This window comes from Sarcophilus harrisii, chromosome 1, assembly GCF_902635505.1.
Source record: "Sarcophilus harrisii chromosome 1, mSarHar1.11, whole genome shotgun sequence".
Taxonomy (NCBI): domain Eukaryota; kingdom Metazoa; phylum Chordata; class Mammalia; order Dasyuromorphia; family Dasyuridae; genus Sarcophilus; species Sarcophilus harrisii.
In genome coordinates this window covers 664,244,838-664,267,730 of record NC_045426.1, presented here as the reverse complement: position 1 = coordinate 664,267,730, position 22,893 = coordinate 664,244,838, and the positions used below count along the sequence as shown (strand labels likewise).

General features: G+C 37.2%; 1 protein-coding gene across 6 annotated transcripts in view; it reads right to left on the bottom strand.

The window, feature by feature from the left end:
* GNG7 (G protein subunit gamma 7) overlaps positions 1–22,893 on the bottom strand; it is a 359,526-nt gene that overhangs the window by 239,347 nt on the left and 97,286 nt on the right. For 5 of the 6 annotated variants that reach the window (XR_004231236.1, XR_004231235.1, XM_031948079.1 and 2 more), the window contains exon 3: positions 5,804–5,920. The gene's annotated coding sequence lies outside the window, so the exon portion shown is untranslated. Of the gene's footprint in view, positions 1–1,128; positions 5,684–5,803; positions 5,921–22,893 lie in introns of those variants that run through there. The other variant, XR_004231234.1, reaches the window with a different exon arrangement.

Below are 22,893 nucleotides of genomic sequence, written 5' to 3'. Positions count from 1 at the left end.
TACTAATTTGCTATGTGACCTTCAGCAAATTCCTTTCTTTCTGTGGTCTAAGTTTCCCTATCTATAAAATGAAGAGAAGCTGGTTTTCTAACAGAAGTCTTTCACTTGGGGTGGGTGGATATATTTTAGTGGGTCTGTGAACTTTGATGGGAAAATTACATTTTTACTTTCACTAATCTCTAATTGAAATTTAGCATTTCCTTCGACACTGACTACTTTTGGAGGCACTAGGAGTTGTGACTTACCCAGACTCACATAGCTACTAAATATCTGAATTCAGCTCCTCTTGACTACAGGACTGGCCCAACAATGAATATTTTTTTGAATGAAAAGTCATTATTCTAAGGCATCTCTATGCTTTGCCAGGCTACCAAAAAAGATCCAAGACATACAAAAAAGGTAAGATCCTCTTAGTCTAGATGATCTTGAAGGTCCTTTTCGTCAGATCAGCTTTTCTCCAACTGATCCTGGGCCATGCATCACCCTTAGGCAGAGTTCATAGTCTTTCATCTTGGCCAGGCCAACCAAAGTTGGCCAACATGAGCACACTCCTAAGTCCACAAAATAACGTTTTTTACATATGGAAACTTTCAAAGTAGATTGCAGAACTCCTGCTGCAGTAATATCACATAACAATAGGCTTTATTTAGACTGTCAAGTTAGTTGGAGTGTTCTTAATCTTTTTTGTGTCTTAAACCTCATTTGGGAATCTGGTGAAGCTTACAGACCTCTTCTCAGAATATTGTTTTTAAATGCATAAATTAAAAAACATACTATTACCAAAAGAACCAATCATATTGAAATGGTTATTTAAAAAATTTTAAATATGTTTTTGAATTCCAGTTTCAGATCCCCTTTTTAGATACAATTATACACAAAAACTGTTAATAAAAAGCTACTTATAAAATCATAAAATGTAAGACCAGGAAGGGGCTTTTGAATATAAAATTGCACAGTTAGCCATAACTTTAGATCCCAGCTAGAGGGGTCCTCAAACTGAGGCTCATGGGCCAGATGCAGCAGCTGAGGACGTTTATCCCTCTCACCCAGGGTTATGAAGTTTCTTTATTTAAAGGCCCACAAAACAAAATTTCTGTTTTTACTATAGTCTGGCCCTCCAACAGTCTGAGGGACAGTGAACTGGCTCCCTATTTAAAAAGTCTGAGGACCCCTGATCCAGCATATCAGAACTGAAAAGAACTTAGAACTTTAAAAGGCAATATTCTAACTGAAAAGGACTTTATAGATGATCTAGGCCAACCTTCCATTTCACAGGGGAGAAGCTGGAATGACTTGTCTAGGTTCCCACAAAGAATTAAAGCTGGGAGCAGATTACAGCTCTTGACTTGCAGTCCCAGGCTCTTTCCACTGCAGCAGATCCCCTTCTAGGCTCAGACAGAAAGGAGTCAGCAGTTCTCTCTGAACCATTTCTATCAAACATTCATTTAGGGAAATTCATTTATCTCTTGTAAGCTAACTGCAAAAGACTTCAAGGAAGCACTTCAACATTTTCTTGGAAATTTGTTTGTTTTTTTCAAATGGGACTAACAAGAATTTTACTCAGACCTTGCTGGCAGTTTGCCATATACAACCAACTGTACTCAATTCCAGCACTCTCCCTCCTCCCACATTTCTCCTATGTTGTAACAGACTTGGAGAGAGACTCCTTCTTCAAGCTGCATCAGGCCCTGCAACAGGGCAGGGCAGTGTCAACTACAGATTCTGAAGAACTCTGTAACCAGACTCCAACCTGCTCAGAGGAAGCAGGCTTGATTCATAGTTGCCCTTGAGAAATCTGCCACTCTAAGGCTAAAAATCATACCTCTGGTACAGGTTTCAGAATAGATGCCTGATAAAAGCTACAATGAAGGTTTACCAGAAAGAATACTGTTTTATGTTTTCTGACTTATCTGAGCATTTCACCAGAAAGGGCAAAGAAGAAGGACAAAGAATCAATGAAAACATGGAACCTCATTGCTGGAAAGGCCAATGGAAAAGAAAATGTCAGAGCTAGGAGGGATCTTAGCACCTCAGATACTCCAAAAAACAGGGTCATATGATCAGACATTTAGAGCTGGCATGTTATTGCTTGGTTCTTGTTCCTGAGTAGAATCACAGTTCAGGCATGGGTATTTAGAATAGAAGAGCAGGGCTGAAAAGAAATCAACTTAGAAAAAGCTAAGAGCAGTGGCCTATTCTTATAGATGGGAGTCCAACATCAGAGAAAGCAAGCACTTTGCCCCAAGTCCCAGAACCTTTTGCTTGCACAGCCAACACTGGGATCTTGATCCTTACAGTTCAGGGCTCTCTCTACTATACCCTGCAGCCCCCAAAGAACTCAAAGATCTCTACATTTTGTTGATTTTTTTCAAAATACTTAACTCCCTTTCAATAAACAAATTAAACAAAAGACTTAAGAAAAGCCATAGCCTGCACATGCTGGACAGAACCTGCTCTTGTGTTTCTCTCCCTCAGTTTCAGTTCCCCATCTGGCTGTGGATGAGGATACCTATCTCTCAAGCACTAAACTTGAGACGGACACAAAATACTCAATAGGCTGCAAATGTAAAACAAGGGAAAACCATGAAGGTAGGCGAGGGGAGAAAGGCCATCTCTTAACCATATAATTACAACACCACTATTACAGCTTGAGGGGTAGACTTGGGAGAAATTTAAGAAATGTTCTTAGAAAGAAATCAAAACAGCAGCAAACCTTATCAAACTGCTGGCAAAAATACCACTCTGAGATCTGGTAGACTTTCACATCAATCTAAAGACTATCTGAATGTTAGCACCATTTAGTCCCTTTCTTCTCACAGCAGTTCAAAAAATACTTATTAAGAGTAAACAGGGTCTCTCCTGTGGAGTCATTTACACAAATTCCATGTACACATCCCATTCTGGAGATCAGGCCCCTCCTGCCTTCAAAGAATTCAGTGGTGTGATGTGACACCTTGGCTGAGCAGCAGCCTTGAAAAGGCACAGTGGGAAATGATGGCTGGAAATGAGAATTGTGAACGTCTACATGAAGGCTTACCTAACAAGGGAAGAATTCGGCCTGTTAGCTAGTCTAGACTGTGGTGTTTCTGGGATTTGAGTAGGTGTGGGCCAGAAATAATAGAGTGGGATGGTTCTGGCTGCCACCTTGTGGCCACTACTCAGATAAGAGTGAAGTTGCCCTGCAGAAAAAAATGAAAAGGGATTTTGCAGTTGTTAGAAATGATCCAAAATAACATGTCTGTCACATTCCTTTGATCTAAAGCCAACCCAAGCCCCCAAACTGGGAGTAGAAACTGAAAAATCACAGAATTTTAAAACTGGAAGGATCCTAGCAGCCAGCTAGTCCAACTCCTTACTTTACAAAAGAGGAAACAGACCTATAAAAGGGAAGGGACATAGAGAGCAAATGATAATAACCACTGATACCATCATCCTCACAATCTATCTAGGACTTATATAGTGCTTTATGAGTTGCAACATGTTTCACAGACATCATCTCATTTTATCATCAACAATCCTGTGAAGTGGGTGTTATTATCATCCCCATTTTATATATGAGGAAACTGAGGCTGAGAGAGGTTGAATGACTTGCCCAGGATTGCTGGTAATCGTCTGAAGCTTGATTGGACCTCAGGTTTTTCTGACTCTGGCTCCAATGCCCACTAAGGTTTTTAAAGTTTATGAAGCACATATGTGTGGCTTTATTTGATCCTCACAATCATGTGAAGATTAGCACATCTTCAAACTAAGCCTCTGAGAGGGTGACTTCTAGACTGTCACCTGGTGCTCTCTCCACTCTAGCTCAATGTTTAAGATGAAGAGGCCAGACAGGCCAAATCTTCCTTTTTCAATTGGAGAAAACAAGGTAAAGCTTTTCCCAAAATCTCTACTCAGTTTCATAACAGCAAATATTTATTAAGTTCCTGCTACAGAGAAGGCATCATGCTAGAATATATATAAATATGAAAAAATGCATACAATTTCTGCCCTCAAGGAACGAATGGTCTCCTAAGAACAATTAGAACAATTACCAGGCAATTATAATGCAAGGCAGAGTATGACAGTGGCAAAAGGAAAATTCAAAGAGCACTGGAGGAGAAAAAAAATACCTAGCTGGAAGACTCACAAAAGCCTCCATGGAAAAGGCTGCTGAGACTTGGGGGGGGAGGGGGGAGGGGAGGAGTGTGTGTGGAGGGCCTATGCACAATTGTTATGCTGAGGTGGGAGGATCACCTGACACCTGGGCTGAGGAAAAGTTAAAATTGACTGGGTGTCTACAATAAGTGGCACCAATAAAGTAAGTCCCTGAAAGTGGGAGAAGCAGGAGGGGGTCAGCATATTGAGTGGTTACTGTCCTTTCAGTCCAGGATAGACAGGGAGACTCAGCCTGGAAGGGGAAAGAATATCGTGAACTCTACTAATGGATTACCACTTTCCCAGTATGATGAAGAAGGGATTCTTCTTCAGGTATGAGTTAGATTAGATCAACTCTGAGATTCTGTGAGTCTGACTCACCAAAGTTTTCTGAGCACAGGAGTGACATAAGATTTGTGACTTAAGAAGATTATTTTGACACCTGTGTGCTAGAAAGACTACAGAGGAGAGAGATTGAAGGCAGGAAAACCAGGCAGAAGGTTATTAGAACAATCCTGGGGAAAGGTACTTAAGATTTGTACTAAGGTGAGGACTATATGAGTGCAAGTGATGCTGTTTAAGTCATATCAATGCACAAACATAGCAGAAATAATATTAATGATTCCTGACACTCAAAGATTTTTAAGCTTTACAAACTTCCAAACGTACATTATTTCTTGAGCGTTTTCTGTACAACATGTCCTGTTCTGGACACTGGGTACTCAGCTGAGCCCTAAATCCGCATGCTTTCGGGTTCTATAGAATACTTGTTACAGTTCAGGACCTCAGAAAATTCCTTTTATAGCTTATCTCTCAAATAGTTTTTCATGAAGAACTTTAAATAAAATAAATAAATAAAAGAAGCAAGCTCTTTCATTAATCAGCCTCAACTACTTATGACTTCCCAAACTAATCTGTAGTCTGATTTACAAAAGCTCAAACATCCCCAATTCAGAATTGGGCCCAAAATCCATAGTAAGAAACAAATACTGGATTGGGACTTAGGCTGCCTCATCCTAGCTGTGTTACCCCCTTCCTTAATGGAATGAGGCAAGTCCCTGACTCTCTGTACCTCAGTTTATTTACCTGTAAGATGGAAAACACGTAAACAACTATTACAATTCTAACATTCTAGAACACAATAAGGCTTCAAAGCCACAGAAAATTGATGTAGCAGTGACACCTAAAGGCAAAATGGATCTACTGCACAAAGTTAACACCGGCAAAGATTTGAGGGCTCTTCTAGCACAACCTAATTTTGCTGATGGGGATCACTGAGGCACAGAAAGGAGAAGACTCGCCCTCTGACACTTGTAAGAGGTGGGACCTCAGTCTGAGCTTTCTGGTCCCCATGGCCAAGGCTCTTCAGACCACATGAGCCCAGCTGAGATGCTTCTCCCAGGGCAAACCCAAGGCTGCAGGTCAATCAGCAAGTTCTGTTCTGTTCTGTTCTGTCCTACATGAGCTTTCTCTGAAGCAGTAGGATCTGCTGGGCCCCAAGAGATCCTCTAGGAATTATTGCTTTTCATCATGGAATATCCCACATTTCCTAGAAAAAAAAAAGAATTTCCTCCTCAAGAACAAAGAGTAGGAATATTACAGCTACTACCATCCTACTAGATTATCAAGAGGAGAGGTGCCCAGAAGTTAAAGAGGACAGCAGACTTACGAGTCAGGAGATCCACGTTGGAGCTACTCTTCCACTGCTTTCAGTCTGGAATGTCAGCCTGGACCTCTCAGATCGCTGTCACCACTCAGCCTCCCTGTAGTTCTCTGGAAGAGGTGTCTATAACAGACAAAGTTACGTGATTAAATGATACCCAAACTGTTTACTTCACAAGATGTTAGTGACAACTCATATTTCTCTAAGATTTACAAAATACTTTCTTCATGATTCTGTGAGAGAGGTAGTATAAATAGCAGCATCCTTGTTTTATGGATCACAAATCCAAGACTTAGAGGTCAAAATGCTGCTAAGTATTGGAGCTAAGGCTTTTGGTTTTAAGTGGCTCACATGGTTTCTATTACACTGTTCCAATAAATAAAAATTAACATAGAGCACATCAAAAGATATAAGCAATACTGAACTATTAGGATTATATAATCCAATAATGGATAATACAAATCAAAGGTACTGATAATTTACTTCTGAGTTCTCTCTCTCCACACACACACACACACACACACACACACACACACACACACACACACAGTTCAGTCACTCTCTGTCATAACCTGAGTTTCCAATTTCTCCTACCAAAAAAATTGGATAGAATATTAATACTAACCAACAGCTACTTGAATGATAAAATGAAATATGTGAAAAAGACTTTGCAATCATAAAGCACTAAAGAAACATGTTCTAATATTAAATTATGTGTATTGATAAGTCTATTTTTATAAGCTTTTTATTTTCAAAATATATGAACAGTTTTCAACATTCACCCTTGCAAAATCTTGTGTTCCGATTTTTTTTCTCTCTCTTCCCCCATCCCTTCCTTAGCCAGCAAGTAATCTATGTTAAACATGTGAAATTCTTCTAAACTTATTTCCACAATTATCCCACTACACAAGAAAAATCACATAAAAAAGGAAAAAAGAAGAAAGAAAACAAAAAGCAAGCAAACAACAACAAAAAAATATGTTGCAATCCACACTCAGTTCCCACAGTCCTCTCTCTGGGTACAAATGGCTCTCTCCATGACAAGACCATTAGAACTGGCCTGAATCACTTCACTATTAAAAAGAGCCACATCCATAAGAATTGATCATCACATAATGTTCTTGTTGCTGTGTACAATATTCTCTTGGTTCTACTCTCTATGTCTATTTTTAATCCTACTACGTATGAAAGGTCAAATTAGAGAAGGACCATTCTTGTTCTCACTGGATCCAGTAATGAGAATATGTTCATGGAAAGGCTCATAGATTATCTAGTTCAATCACCTCATTTTACTGATGAGAAATTGAGGCCCAGAAAGTGAGAGACGTTCACCATAGTCATGCTCACATTAAAGTAGCAGATCTGAGATCTGAGTACAAATTCAGAGCTGTATCACTATACTGCACCATCTCTTCAAGAAAAAAAGCCATTTCCCCCCCATTGAGGCAAAGAAATCTAAGAGGAGTTCATTTATTGGGGAATAGCCAAACAATCTACGGTTTATGTGTATAATAGAATATTATTACACTGTAAGAAATGGAAAAAATGAAATGTTTCTGAGCAATCTGGGAAGACTTGATATGCACTAATGCATTGTGAAGTGAGAAGAAACAGGAGAATATACAATAAAGGTAACATTATTTAAAAATGTTTTAAAAACAATTTTGAAAGAATTGACAACTCTGATCAATGCCTTCATCAATCATGATCTCAGAAGACTGATGAAAAAAAACATGCTAACTTTCTCTTGACATAGAAAATGTGGAAATTTGTTTTTACCTGACTAAAAATATTTATTACAAGGACTTTATTTTTCTTTTTCCTAAAGGGGGGAGTTAGGATCAGAGGGTGAGGGAAACAGGGATAGGACAGAAAAAGAAAAACAAAGAAAGATGGTTGAGACACCTTTTAAAAAATGCTCAGAAAGAAAGCCCCCAAAAAAGCAAAAAGACGAACAGATTTGAAAGCCACAAGCGGAACTAATTTGAATAATTAATTATTATATATTTATATGCATACAACAAATTTTTAAATAATAGCTAGCATGTATACAACACATTATAGTCTTCAAAGTAGTATACATATATGCCTCACTTTATCTGCACAACAACTCTGTAAGGATAGATGTATTATTATTCCCATTTTACAGATGAGGAAACTGAGGCTGGGAAAGAATAAGAGATTTGTCCAGATCATACACATAGTGCCTGAGGAATCTGGTTTTAACTCAGATCTTCTTGACTCCAGCGCTATCCATCTTCTGAGTTTCACATATAATCCTCTTTTTCTCTTCTAGTATATATATAGAAATGCACATTTTACTTGGTATTGAAGTTCAGAATGAAAAGAAAATAAAAGGAGCTGTCCTCAGCATGCACATTATGATTTCTCCCTGCTCTGGACTTTCTGGAAAACAAGAGCTCACACCATTGATTATTCTTAAGCCATCCAAAATTCCCAGAAACTGGAAGTAACTAGCCAAAAGACAATTCACTTATATCATTCCCTAGGGTGGCTTCCAGCAGTCATTAGATGGAAGGGATGGGAATAGGGAAGGTGTGACATATTCCATCTATAGCTTATGCTTTCATATATAATGCTTACCACCTCTCTCCAGTTAGTTGGCAGAAAACAGATTACTGTTCCCATAGCAATTAGGCAAATAGTTCAGGGAAGTAAGATTCAACCCACAAAAAGCTCCCCCACCTGCCCCCACGAGGGGGAGAGGAAGAGGAGGAGGAGAGTTAAAAGCGGAGGTGGGGGGAGGAGGAGCTTTCCTGGCAATTGGCAATTAGTCAGTGGCTGACAGGATTCCAGAGGGCTGTTCTTTGGGAGCTGTGAAGGTTGCAGCTCTAAGGAGGAGAGCTGACCTGTGGGGACTAGTGGAAAGAGAGCTGGACTCAAAATCGGATCAGAGATCCAATCCTGCCTCTGAAATGTACTAGCTATATGAACATGGGTAAAGTAACTTAACCTCTCTAACTTTCAGTCTTCTCCTTTGCAAAATGAAGAGAATAATCTGTCCCACCTCTCAAGACTGTTAATAAACCTTAAAGCATTTTGTGAATGTGCCAGCTGCACCTGGGCTACTATGGATGTTATACTGCAAATAACCATGCCAGTGGCAGGCACAGAGGATACCAGGAAGGCCGGAGAAGCTTGGCACGCTCTTCATACTCCTTTACAGATTTGCAGACTACTCGCTTACATGTCCTCTGTGTGTTCAGGAATCTCCCTGAAGACAAAGCTGACTTCATTTGGGGGTTTGTATTCCTGGGGGCTAGCACAGCCTCCTGGGGCCCTGGCAGTGGGCACTTAAAAGAATGTCTGTTGAGCTGAACTAAATATGAGAACCCCAGGCTGTAATCATAACATTTTTCAATGGTCATTTTAAACTGAATCAATATATTACACAAGACAACACTGATGAATCAAGGACCACTTGGTTACTGCCACAAGTTCCCTATCCCCATGTTTATTCTCAAAGAGTCCTTATCCAGGACTGGATGGGACAGGATGTAACCAACATGCTAGTTATCAAGCTCTAGTGTAAAACCTGCACAGAAGTTGGGAGAGGGGTGAAGAGAAACAGGAGAGGTCACTCAGCTCTGGGCCCTTGGAATGATTAGCTCCAAGAAGCAATCCCAAGTGGTAGAGCACCCATGTGTACAACTTTCTTTCTTATCATGCCTCCCCTTTCAGAATCTCATCAGGTATCACTGGCCCCAGGCAGTAATGAAGGCCATCCTCCCTTGCCTGCAATATAGGTCCCTCAGCTCTTCCTATTGAAAACCCCCTCTTTCAAGAGATGGGTTAGACACCACTTCTTCATGAAGTTTTCTCTTGATCTTCCCCAACTAGAAGTGATTAGAGAATGAAAGAACACAATTAAAGGTCAGAAAATGGAAAGCCAGAGAGAAAAAATGATGCACCAATGGTCATAAAAGCCATAATGGAGCAAAGCAGCATTGAAATTACCCCTCTCAAATTTTTCTATTTTGTCTAGATTTTGACTTTGTCCAGATCATATTGGACCTCTTAGCATAGTTGCTCAGCCAATATCTGTGACATCGAGGTGGCACACTTAGATTCTGGGCAACTCACTTAACTTCTACTTCCCTCAATTTCTCATCTATAAAATGAGGATTATAATAGCATCTACCTCCCAGAGTTGTTATGAGGAACAAATGAGATTAAAATTATGGAACATTTTGCAAACTTTAAAGTATTATACAAATGCTAGCTATTATTGTTGTTATTTACAGAATGTACAAATTATATATTCCAGTAGATATCACAAGCTCCTATCACCAATAGTGCTCATTGAGAACTGAACACAATAGGTGCTCAATATAATGCAGTACTAAAAAAAAATGTATTAAGTCACTAGTCTGCAAAGCTTTGTTCCAAGCAGAATGACAAAGTTAAGACATTAAGCCCTGCCCTCAAGAAGTTTACACTACATGTAGTAGAGGGAAATACCAATACAACAACAAAGGTCTAATATAGACATGACAAATAATAATATTACATGACAAATATACTAGAAGGTTGAAATAGGTTTGTGGGAGATCAGGGGAAGAAAGTAGTTGCTGATCAGGGATAATCTATCTGTACTGCAATGCTCATGATAAGAACTTCCAAAAATGATACAATGAAAATGATTACAATTTATACATCAACAAGATAAGATAGAGAGAATATTTCAGGCATATGGAATTAACAGACTGAGCAAAGGGACAAAACCCAGAAAAAATAATGCAAATCTTCGATGAAAGGAGAGGGACAGAGGGAGTTAGGAGTTGTCCAGATAGTTTTATGCATGGAGTTAGTGGAAAAGAAGAATATGAACTAAATATACCACCCTTCCATTAACTGCATACACTGAACAAAAATTTTGAGGATCTTGAATGTCAGGAAAAAAGATTCAACTTTGCTCAGAAGGCAATAAATTATGATTTTTGAGTAGAGAAGTGATGACTATTTGATGAAAAAGTAAGATTTTATCATTTCTCTCTTTAAAGTTTTCATTTAGTATTTTATTTTCCTCCAATTACAAATAAAAACAATTTTCAACATTGATTTAAAAAACCGAGTGCCAGTACCAGCCCTGAAGTCAGAAGGACCTGAGTTCAAATGTGACCTCACACACTAAACACTTCCTAGCTATGGGACCTTGGGCAAGTCACTTAACCCCAATAGCCTCAGGGAGGGGGGAAAAAGGAGTTCCAAATTCTCTCCCTTTCTCCCCATTTCCCTCACTGAAAAGGCAAGCAATTTAATACATATTACATATGTAGTCATACTAGACTTATTTCCATATTAGTTGTGTTGTAAAACAAAATATAGACCAAAATAAAAACCTAAGAAAAATAAGGAAAAACTTAAATGTATGCTTAAATCTGTATTCAGATTCCATCAGTTCTTTCTCTAGCAATGCATAGCATTTTTCATCACAAGTCTTTCAGAGTTGTCTTGAATCATTATGTTGCTGAGAACAATATTGAAAAATGTATCATCTACTACATTTATATCTATCATGCTACATCATCTACAAGTAATCATTTTTCAATATTGTTGTTACTGTTACAAGGTTCTCCTGGTTTTACTCATTTCACTTTGCATTAGGTTTTTCTGAAAGCATCTAGCTCATCATTTCTGATATCACAATAGTATTCCATTATAATCATATGGCACAACTTGTTTAGTCATCGCCAATTGATGGACATCCCTTCAATTTTCGATTATTTACCAACAGAAAAGAGCTGCTCTAGATATTTTTGCACACAGGAATCCTCTTCCTTTAAAAAAAACAAACTTTCTTTTGAGATATAGAGTTAGTTGATACATTGTTGGTGAGTTGTGAACTAATCCAACCATTCTGGAGAGTAGTTTGGAACTATGCTCAAAAAGTTATCAAACTGTGCATTACCCTTTGATCCAGCAGTGTTACACTGGGCTTATATCCCAAAAAGATCATAAAGAAGGGAAAAGGACCTGTATGTGCACGAATGTTTGTGGCAGCCCTCTTTGTAGTGGCTAGAAACTGGAAACTGAGTGGATGCCCATCAGTTGGAGAATGGCTGAATAAATTGTGGTATATGAATATTATGGAATATTATTCTGTAAGAAATGACCAACAGAATGATTTCAGAAAGGCCTGGAGAGACTTACACGAATTGATGCTGAGTGAAACGAGCAGGACCAGGAGATCATTATATACTTCAACAACAATACTATATGATGACCAGTTCTGATGGACCTGGCCATCCTCAGCAATGAGATCAACCAAATCATTTCTAATGGAGCAGTAATGAACTGAACTAGCTATGCCCAGAAAAAGAACTCTGGGAGATGACTAAAAACCATTACATTGAATTCCTAATTCCTATATTTTTGCCCACCTGCATTTTTGATTTCCTTCACAAGCTAATGGTACAATATTTCAGAGTCTGATTCTTTTTGTACAGCAAAATAACAGTTTGGTCATGTATACTTATTGTGTATCTAATTTATATTTTAATATATTTAACATCTACTGGTCATCCTGCCATCTGGGGAGGGGGGTGGAGGGTAAGAGGTGAAAAATTGGAACAAGAGGTTTGGCAATTGTTAATGCTGTAAAGTTACCCATACATATAACCTGTAAATAAAAGGCTATTAAATAAATAAAAAAAAAGAGATATAGAGTTAGTAATGATATTGTTAGGTCAAAGGGGATAGTTCCAAATTGCTTTACATAATGATTGAATCAGTTCACAATTTCAGCAATAATTCATTAGTGTCTCAATTCTCCCATATCATCTACAACATTTATTTTCCTTGTCTGTCCTATTAGCCAATCTAATAAGTAGGAGGGAGTACCTCAGTATTATTTTAATTTGCATTTCTCCAAGCAATGATGATTTAGAGCATTTTTTAATATGGCCAAATATATCTTTGATAAGTTCATTTGAGAATGGATTGTACATATTTTTTGAACTTTATCAATTGGAGAATGACTCTTATTTTTAGAAATTTTATTTAGTTTTCTATATAGTTGAGATAAGGCCTTCATCAGAGAAAATGCATCTAAAATTTTTTCACAATTATGATTACTAACTGTATTTACCTCCATTCTATTTCCTCCATTTATTCTATTTAGGCTTATTCTCCTTCACTGTCTTTCCTCAAAAGTTCTTCTTTATGCTTCTACCACCTCCCAATCCATCCTCCCTTCTATATGCTTCCATTGTCTTATTCCTTTCCTCCTGCTTTTCTATAAGCTAGATTTCTATCATCAATTGAGCATCTATGTTATCCCCTCTTTGAGCCAACTGCAATGAGAATAAAGTTCAAGCATGCCAAGCCACCTCCCCCATCTCCCCCTCAACTGTAAAAAAAAAACTGTATTGTGCTTCTTTTATGTGAAATAATTTACCCCCATTTTACCTTTCCCTTTTCCCTTCTCCCAATGCATTTCTCTCTCACCCCTTAATTTTTTAGTTATCCCATTACATTCAAATCAAAACCCATCTATATATACTTTTAAAAATGCTTTTCTATCCCCTAATAATAAGTCCTTATCAGTTACAAGTATCATCTTTCCATGTAGGATTGTAAATAGTTTAACCTTATAAAGGTCCCTTATGATTTCCCTTTCCTGTTTACCTTTTTATGTTTCTCTTGATTTGAAAGTTAAATTTTCTATTAAGCATTAGTTTTTTCCATCAGGAATGCTTGAAAATTTTGTTTCACTAAATATCCCTTTCCCCCCTGAAGGATTATACTCATTTTGCTGGTTGTAATCTTAGTTCCTTTGCCTTCCTGAATATCATATTCCAAGTCCTCTGATCCTTTAATGTGGAAGCTGCTAAATCTTGTGTTATCCTGATTGTGGCTCCATAATACTTGAAATGTTTCCTTTTGGCTGCTTGCAATATAGTCTCCTTTACCTGGAAACTTTAAATTTTGGCTATAATATTCCTGGGAGTTTTCATTTTGAGATTTCTTTTAAGAGGTGATTCTTGAATACTTTCCATTTCCATTTTTCCCTTTGGTTCTACAACATCAGGGAAGTTTTCCTTGATAATTTCTTGAAACATAATGTTTAGGCGCTTTTTTTTTTTTAGGTAGCCCAAAAAATTTTAAATAATCTCTCCTGGATTTATTTTCCAGGTCAGTTTTTTCAATGAGATATTTCACATTGTTTTCTGTTTTTTTTTTCCTTCCTTAGATTTTGTTTTATTGTTTCTTGATGTTTAGTAGTCATTAGTTTATACTTGCTAAATTCTAATTTTTAAATAATTATTTTCTTCAATGAGGTTTTGTGCCTCTTTTTACATTTGGCCAATTCTGCTTTTAAGGCATTCTCCCCTTCATTGACTTTTTGTAACTTTTTTGCCATGTGGACTATGTATCCTTTACTAAGCTGTTGACTTTTTAAATTTATTTTCTTGCATCACTCACATTTCTTTTCCCAATTTTTCTTCTACTTCTTTTACTTGATTTTAAAAATCATTTTTGAGCTCTTCCATGGCCTAAGATCAATTCATATTTTCCTTTGAGGATTTGGATATAGGAGTTTTGAATTTGTTATATTTTTCTGAGTTTGTGTTTTGATACCACAGTAACTTTATATTGTTAGAATTTTTTCTGTTTGCTAATTTTTCTAGCCCGTTTCTTGAATTTTTACTCACTGCTAAAATGGGGCTCTACTTCCAGGGTGGAGGACAGATTGTCCAAAGCTCTGGAAATTTTGTGAAACTATTTTCAAAAATACTTCTAGGGATCTGTAAATTTTTAGTTCTTCAAAGGTGACACGATCCAAGAAGGCTTGTGTTTACTACTCTCCTGGCCTGTGCTCTAGCTTGTGAATGACTACAAGCACTCTTTTCTGCCCTGCTCTCCTGTGGCCACAAGCTCTAGTGTACAAGTACTCCTCCTTGCCCTCGGACTGCCACCCAGATACAAGTATACACAAAGCAAAAGAGTTCTGTCCCTGGTGCCAACAAAGAGACCCTGTAACCTCCTTGTTCAACCCTCTTACTGTCTGTAAGGCTGAGAGCTCTGGAAACAGCCACTGCTGCTCCCAAGGCCTACTCCTGGTCTACCGAAGTCTGGTCTGCTCTGGCGTGACCTGCTTTGGATTGCTCTCCACTCTCACCCTGATGTGATAGATTTTTCCTGCACGCCTCCTAAGTTGTCTGGGCTGGAAAATTATTTCACCCTGTCATTTTGTAGGGTCTGCCACTTCAGAATTTGTTTTATGGCATTATTTAAAATGTTTTGAAAAGATTTTAGGCAAGTCCCTGCTTTTCTTCACAATCTTGGCTTCACCCATTATAGATAATTTTAATAAAGGTTTGCTTTCTTGCATTTTTGCCTGACATTACAGCTCATCACAATAGAAAATAAACAATAATCAAATTTTTCTGTTCCTTTAAGGAACTCGTCAGTCCCCAATGAGTTCATTTCTTTTTACCTCTATACCTAATAGTCCTCTCTGAAGTGAACATTTGTTCTCTGAGGCAAAATGTAAGCTGTAGACTTGCGGCCAAACCTGACACTGCAGGATTATAAATGTTAGCCTGATCATCTAGCATTTACCCTGAGATATTTGATGTGTGAATTCAGGTAGAAATAGAAACACATTTCCTGAAAGTCACTTCAAATCCATCTGGTTAACCAGTCCAACCCCCAAATCCCAACCCCCTCCCCCAGCACCATTCAAGTAATAGCTCCTATGTTTATAGCAGGGAGAGAAAGTCTACTCTTTATAGCAGTGGTTTAATGTTCAGGTTTTCCAAGGGTCATCCCTAGAACTCTATTTACCTGCCTTGGGCAGGACCTATGGCAGGTCAGGGCCTACAGCAGATCGGTGATGTTGTCCTAAGGTAGTCCAGCACGAGGGCAGCCAAGGACACAAACAGCAGAAACAAGGCACCCCTGGGTTAATAAGGTCATGTGAAGGTTATTTTCCCCAAAACACTGATACTCTGTTCCAAATAATGCCACATGCCTCATTTTTCACTGGCAATAATGCAAAACTAATAGTACAATTTTATCATTACAGTAATACCAGATTAATCATAAACCCAACTAATTGGCACCCTAAACCGGAACTTTAAGAAGTATTTACTGAGTGTTTAATAATAATAGTTATTATTACTGTCATTAAATAGCTCGCAATTAAATGATGTTTTAAGTTTTGCAAAGTGTTTTCTTCACAACAACCCAGTGAAGTAAGTAGTATCCACATGTAACAAACAATGAGCTCCAAAAACCTCTCCTTTAATGCCTGATTATGGTGTGGAGGCAAAGGCTTGATTATCTTGTTGACTAGAAGCTCTAAGGGACTGTACCATGAGAAATGTAGAACCAATGATAGATTCATCAGAGGATCAGAAGTCCTAGGTTCAAATAACATTCTACTAATTACTACCAGTATGTCCTTGGATGAGTCACCTCACTAATTTCTCTAGGCTTCCATTTACTCTTCTGTAAAACAAGAAGGTTGGGCTTGATAAACAGTAAAGTCCCTTCCAACTCTCAGTTTATGTTCCTATGACGCCAAGTACAAAAAGGCTTATCAGTAACACGGAGTCCATGGGATGAATTTCATGAATTTCAACCTCTGAAAAAAGAAAATAAATTCCCTTCTGTTTTCACACATCCTCCTTTAGCTTCTGCAATTTGATGATTTTTTACAAACATCAATTTCACTACTGGCATTTGAAATATAAGGTTTATATTGTGTCATTATTAATATTGGCTTCTTTACTATAAATGAAACCAGAAACCCCATAAGGAAATTGCAGCTAAATGGAAGGACAACTCACAAGTTCTCCTTACAGAGAGGGTGGGTCAATTTTTTCCATCAGGCACACAAAAAAAATAATTCACAACCTTTCCTGAAATGGCTATTTTGCCTTACAGTCTTGGTAAGCATCAGCAAAAAGACTACAAGAAAGAAATTAGCAACTTTTATGAAGATTACCTATTGCAGAGGATGAGAGGAGATAGTCTCTGAAGAACTCAACAATATTAAATCAATGCAAATGTTGACATTTGGTGACAATGCAAAAGTAAACATAAGAAATGATGCTAAAAAGTACAGTTATGTTGTAAAATATGCTTTTGTATTAAGAAGCTAAAAAGGCCAAAAGTTTGTGAAAGAAAGTCAGAAGCTTTCCACCTAATTATCATGAAAAAAGGCAGTGGTCAATGATGAACATTAATAGTGACAAAAACAAAAAATAAACTATTTCTGAATGACTAGTTATTGATGTGGGAATCATTTCTGCAACAATTATCTGTAACCAATCAAATCATCAACTAATTATACAAAAATCAAAATGCCAATTAGCAAAAAAAGCAAAGATTTTATTCTAATAAATTGATCAAACATTTGTTAAGCATCTTCTTTGTGAAAAACACTGTAGGGTGATCTTGTCCTGTCCTCAAGAAGATTACATTCTACTGGGAGATGTAAGTACACAGATACATTGAAGGTAATATAAAATGTCAAGAAGGAGAGAATGTTTACACCTGGGCCAATCAGAAAAAACTTCATGTGGGAGGTATACTTGAGCTGTGTTCTGAAAGAAGTTGGAGATTCTATTAAGTCAAAATTCATTATACATATGGAAGGAGATCAAGAATGGAGCCAAGAGATGAAATGCTATGTGTAAATAATAGGCCAGAGGTTAATTTTACTGGAATATAGTGCATTAAAGGAAGTAATATGAAATAAGTCTAGAAAGGTAGTTGGGGAGGGTTTAAAATTCCAGATTGAGAATTTTCTCTTCTATACTAGGGATCCATTAAAGATTTTTGAATAATGAGTGATAAAGTCTTAGGAATATAAATTTGGCAGCTGTATTAAGAGAGAATAGACTATAAACAATTGAGAAGCTATTTTAACTACTATTGGGTCTATATCCCAAAGAGATCATAAAAGAGAAAAAAGGGAGCAGTTAGATGGTGCAGTAGATAGAGCACCAGCTCTTAAGTCAGGACAAATTAAGTTCAAATCTGGCCTCAGACACTTAATACTTCCTAGCTGTGTGACCCTGAGCAAGTCACTTAACCCCAACTGCCTCAGCAGAGAGAGAGAGAGAGAGAGAGAGAGAGAGAGACCGAGACCCCCACATGTGCAAAAATATTTGTAGCAGCTTTTTGTGGTGGCAAAGAATTGGAAAATGAGTAGATGTCCATTAAGTGGGAAATGGCTGAATAGATTATGATATATGAAAATAATGGAATATAATTGTTCTATTAAAAAAGATGAACAGGCTAATTTTAGAAAGGCCTGAAAAGATTTACACAAACTGATGTTGATTCAAACAAGCAGAACCAGAAATACATTGTACACAGTTAAGAGTACGATTGTGCAATGATCAACTTTAAAAGACTTGGTTCTTTTCAGTGGTTCAGTGATCTAAGGAAATTTCAGGAAACTTTGGATAGAAAACACCATCTGCATCCAGAAAGAGAACTATGGAGATCGAATGTAAATTAAAAATATGTTTGGGGAGGTGGAGCCAAGACAGCAGAGAACAGACATGGCTTTCTGTGACCTTTGACCTTCTCTCCAACCAACAGCAGATTAAGCCTCTAAACTGGTTCTGGAGTCAAAGGATCCACAAATATTTGGAGCACAACACAGTTCTAGAAAAAGTTACCTTGGAAGAACTTCAGAACAGGTCTGTTTGAAATGGGCAGGAGAACAATCTGCCAAGCCCAGACAGCCAAACCCAGATTGCAGCACAGGGAGACAGGGCAAGGAGTTGGAGCAGGGAGTCAGAGCGCTGCAGCTTCCACACACCTGGGAATCTTCTGTGAGCCTATCTTAGGCCACTAGGTCCTGGTTGCAAGCAGATGATTTAGCAGATTTGCTACAAAAGGCAAATTATAAACCACTGAACACCAGAAGAAAGCAGGACCTGGCTACAATTACCCAACCCTGGAAGTCATTCAGCAAAACTGCCCCAGGGCAAAGTAAAGCAGCTGTAGCTCCTTTATGTTAAGGGCAGACCTCAACCCTTAAAACAAACAAACCAAAAAAAAAGGGCAAAAAAAACCCAAAAAGAACTCTCACTATAACCAGCTTTTATGGAGAGAAAGAATAGACTTCAAATACTGAGGTTCCTGAAAGCAAATCAACTCCAGATAAAGCCCCAAAAGGAGATATGAGCTGGTCCCCATTTCACAAGACTTTCTTGGAAGATTTCAAAAAGGAATCTTAAAAGAATTAGAAGAAAAATGGGGAAAGGAAATGAGATCTTTGAAAGAGAATATGGAAAAGGAAAAACAGAAATTACCTGAAGAAAACTCCTTGAAAAATAGATCTGATGAAATGAGAAAAGTATATAACTCCCAACAAAATAGATTTGATGAAATCAAATCAAAAAGTATATAACTCCTTACAAAATAGTTATGAGGGGCAGATAGGTGGTGCAATGCACTGATAGAGCATTAGCCCTGAAGTCAGGAGGACCTGAATTCAAATCTGACCTCAGACACTTAACACTTCCTGGCTGTGTGACCCTGGGCACTTAACCCCATTGCCTCAGCAAAAAAAAAAAAAAGAGAGAGAATATGAGAATGAAGGATGAACAAAAGAAATATGAAAAATATTATTTGTGAAATGGAAAAAAAATGAAATGAACAAAACAATTCAGTTCAATTGGCCAAATACAAAAGGAGCTAAAAAAGATAAAGTGAAGAAAATAATACAATAAAAATTAGAAATGAACAAATGTGAGTGAATGACAATAAGACTTCAATAAACAGTCAAACAAGAAATGGGTATTTTAAAAGTTAATGTACATGTACAACCAGAAAAAAATTAAAAATAAAGACCAGACATGAAAATTTTTAAAAAGAGAGAATAGATCATAAACAATTGAGAAGCTATAACAACCACTACTGGGTCTATATATCCCAAAGAGATCATAAAAGAAGAAAAGGACACACATGTCCAAAAAATGTAGCAGTTTTTTTTTTTTTTTTATGGTAGCAAGGAATTAGAAATTGAGGAATTGGGGAATGGCTAAATAAGTTATGCTATAAGAATGTAATGGAATATGTAATGAAATGATGTACAGGCTGATTTCAGAAAAGCCTGGAAAGACTTATATGAACTGATGCTGAATGAAGTAAGCAGACCCAACAAAACATTGTACACAGTTACAGCAAGATTATTTGATCAACTAAAATAGACTTAGCTCTTCTCAGCCACACAGTGATCCAAAACAATTTCAATAGACATGGAATGAAAAATGTCAATCACATCTAGAAAAAGAACTATGAATACTGAATTCAGATCAAAACATACTATTTTCACCTTATTTGTATTTTTTTTCTTCTTTATTGTGATCCCCCCCTTTTGTTCTATTTTTCTTTCCCAAATTTGGGGCTCAAATGGAAATATGTTCAAAATTATTTTATATGTATACACACACACACACACACATATATCTACATAACCTATATCAGATTGCTTCCTGTCTTGGGGAAGGGGGAAGTAAAGGAGTGAGGGGGAAGAGGGAAATAAGGGAGTGAGGGGGAAAAATTTTGAATCTCAAAATCTTACAAAAATGAATGTTGAAAACCATCTTTATGATAATAATAAATGTTGCAGGGGATGTGGGGGAAATGGGACACTAGGTGATAGAGTTGTATACTGATCCAACCATTCTGGAGAGCAATTTGAAACTATGCACAAAAGGCTATCAAACTGTACATATCTTTTGATCCAGCAGTCTCATTACTGGGTCTACAACCCAAAGAGATAATAAAAAAAGGAAAGGGATCTACATGCACAAAAATGTGTGTAGCAGCCTTTTTTGTAGTGGCAAGGAACAGGAAACTGAGTGGATGTCCATCAGTTGGGGAATGACTGAATAAGTTATGGTATTTGAATGTAATGGAATATTATTGTTCCTTAAGAAATAATCAACAGGTTGAGTTCAGAAAGAGACTCACATGAACTGATGCTAAGTGAAGTGAGTAGAACCAAGAGAGCATTGTACACAGGAACAAGATTATGTGATGACTTGGCTGTTTTCAACAATGAAATGAGTCAGGCCAATAGATTTATGATGAAAAGAGCCATCTGGATCCAGAGAGAGAACTGTGGGAACTGAATGTGTAACACAACATAGTATTTTCATCTTTTTTATTATTGTTGTTTGTTTGCTTGTTTTTTTCTTTCTCATTTTTCCCCTTATGCAGCATGACAAATTTGGAAATGTTTAGAAGAACTGCACATGTTTAATCTATATTGTATTACTTACTATCTAGGGGTAGAAGGGAGGAAGAAAAGTTTGGAACAAAAGGTTTTGCAAGAGTGGATGTTAAAAACTATATTTGCATGTATTTTGAAAATTAAAAGTTATTTTAATAAAGAAAAAAGAAAAGCACCTTTATGTGTAATTAGAAAGATTGTGTACTATTAAGATAAAATTCTATTTTGTAAAAGGAAGGAAGGAAGGAAGGAAGGAAGGAAGGAAGGAAGGAAGGAAGGAAGGAAGGAAGGAAGGAAGGAAGGAAGGAAGAAAGCTATTACAATAGTTTTCCCAAAGTCATCATTACAGCTCAGTTGATCTGCCTCATCCAAAGCCTATGCAGTCCAGTGATGGTATCTTGACGTAGAAAGACAGTCAAGGACACAAGCATCAGGCATATGTTCACTTTGGATTAGTAGGAATATTGCAACAATTCATGTTACAGGTGATGATGACTAGAAACAGAGTAGAAGCTGTGTGAATGGAGAAAAGAGTATAATTGGGAGATAATGTGGAGATCCACGTGATAAGATGGAGCAATTAATTGAATATGAAGATTAAGGAAAAAACTGAGGATGGCTTCAAGTTCCTCAAGATGAAAAGACACAGAAGAAAGTTAAAACAGCTCCAGCTTAACCTACTCAAATAAGCTACTGATTCCAGAAAATGGAAAACGGATAAGTAAAAGGCATTAAAATTGAGTAAACAGCCACAATGAACAGGGCAGACTCCAGAAAATGTCTCAATCAGTAATTTATCTTTGGGTGAGTCATTTAACTTCTGTAGGGTTCAGTTTTTTCACCTGTTAAATAAATGGATCGGGTTAGAGGGCCTTTGAATTACTTTCCAGCTAAGAATCTAATTTCCAGTTATCATCCTTGCCAAATAGAAATACATGGAAGCAAAGACAACACTGACTTAGAATAGTCACTTCCAAAATGTTAATAGTGGGAGATTATAAGCAACTATTTCCTCATACAACATAAAAGAGTACAAGAAAGGAAAATAAATCTTCAGAAAGTTTCTCTTAAAGACTCAAGTAAGCCAAGAGTATAGATAAAACTGTGACAGGATAAATAAAAATATAAAAACTAGAACAAATCTACCAATTCTTATAGCAACCTATTTTTATTACCCATGACAATGGAAATCATTATATCTGAATTCTAACGTTTTAGTTCCAGATATGGATCTTCCATAATGAAATAGAAACAGAACTGAAGAAAATGAAGTTAGAAACAAAGTGGGTGTACACTGATTCAGAACTGACTGAATATGTGGTTTGTTAATGTAATGGCTTTTTGTGCAGCAAGAAAGGATTCAATAAAAGAAAGGAGGATATTCAAAGCAAAGAAAGTAACAAAATGACATAATGGATAGAACATTTTGGATATAGTTTATATTGAGTAGAAAGGAGCCAGGAGATCAATCTAAAAAGTTGAGCTGGCACTAGATTGTGCAGGTGTCTGAATGGCAGGCTGAGGAGTTTTCATGTTACATCATCCTCATTATCACCATATTTAGCACTTATATAATGCTTTAAGATTTGCGAAGCACTATACATGTTATCACATTTGATCCTCATGACAACCCTGGAAAATAGGTGCTATGATTAACCCCATTTTACAGGTGAGGAAACTAAGGCTGAGAGTGGGGAACAGACTTGCCTAGGGGCACATAGTTAGTAGTGGTTGATTCTAAGTCCAGCATCATTTTTTTTTTTTCTCTTCACTTACCATTATGAATACACTTCATTTTTTTATTTCTGATTTGATTTCTTTGTCCTATTAGCTACCTGATTTTGTTAGTCTTTTATAGTTATTA